This window comes from Muntiacus reevesi, chromosome 1, assembly GCF_963930625.1.
Source record: "Muntiacus reevesi chromosome 1, mMunRee1.1, whole genome shotgun sequence".
Taxonomy (NCBI): Eukaryota; Metazoa; Chordata; class Mammalia; order Artiodactyla; family Cervidae; genus Muntiacus; species Muntiacus reevesi.
Window position 1 is genome coordinate 213063119 of NC_089249.1, and position 1099 is coordinate 213064217.

Here is a 1099-nt window from a genome sequence, read left to right on the forward strand (position 1 = left end):
AAGCTTGTTCCCCATCATTCCCCACATTCCACATTTTTCTGAAGTGTACATTTTCTTTTAAGACATTCTATGACTTTCTCTTCACTTTGTGGAGAAACTGCAACCTTGAATGTTTAACAGCTCATTGGGTGATAACTGATAGGGTATTGTTTTTAGCTTAGAAAGTAGAGAGAAAGGAAGTATACACTGAACACATCAAACCTGAGGATAGAGTTTTTCAACACATTTATAAATAATTTGGGACAGAGAATTGATTACTGTGTTTTCTATTGGGCAGAGTGGGGAAGATAACAAAAATCAAAGACTTTTTCCCCCCTAGTTCATCTTAGGGTTAACCTTAATGAAATAAGTAGTGTTGCACATTCTATGGGTTTGGACAAAGGTTTAATAACATATATCCATCATTATAATGTCATTCAAAGTATATTCACTGCTTATAAAAATTGTCTTTATTCATTTCCCCCAAATCTCCTGGCAACCAATGATTTTATCATTGTTTCCATAGTTTTGCTTTTTTCCCAGAATGGCATATACTTGGAGTCTATTTTTCTTTCTCCATTCAGAGCCTTTATAAGGTCTCTCATGGTCCACACATGCATGGACCAGACAGGCTGTAGGTGGCAAGCTCCCCCGCTAAATACTGTAGCTTTTCTTCCAATATTCAGCCCCATTCCATTGGCCCTGCCCAGCAGCCACATGGAGGCGCAGGGGATGTGTTGGGTGTTTGTTCTCAGGAAGGCTGCAAGTTTTGTGTCCCTTGTCACCATGAACCTAGATTTATGTCAGGTGAAAGACATTTTAAGTGAAAAAGAAAAATGACATGGTTAAAGAGGATGGATTTAAATAGGGATGGGGCAAGGAAGTGGATGTAGAGATCAATTCCCTTGATCTTTTCCCATATTTCAACCCTCACTAAACTCAGACAATAGGAGGAGGGAAGGGCTGGCGAGGCCCACATGTCAAGTCCAGCGTCCATTTTTCATTCCTGCCTGTTTCCCCCTGTCCATTCACATCTCTTAGTCTCTTTTTCAAAGTTATTTTCTAATAATGTGGCCTCTCATTCATTCTCTTTCTCAAATTTTTTTATGGCACCACCATT

General features: G+C 39.3%; 1 pseudogene; it reads right to left on the reverse strand.

Annotated features, from left to right (window-relative positions):
* Positions 1–711: 711 nt before the first annotated feature.
* Positions 712–798, reverse strand: LOC136156483 (small nucleolar RNA SNORA11; annotated as a pseudogene).
* Between the last annotated feature and the right edge of the window lie 301 nt (positions 799–1099).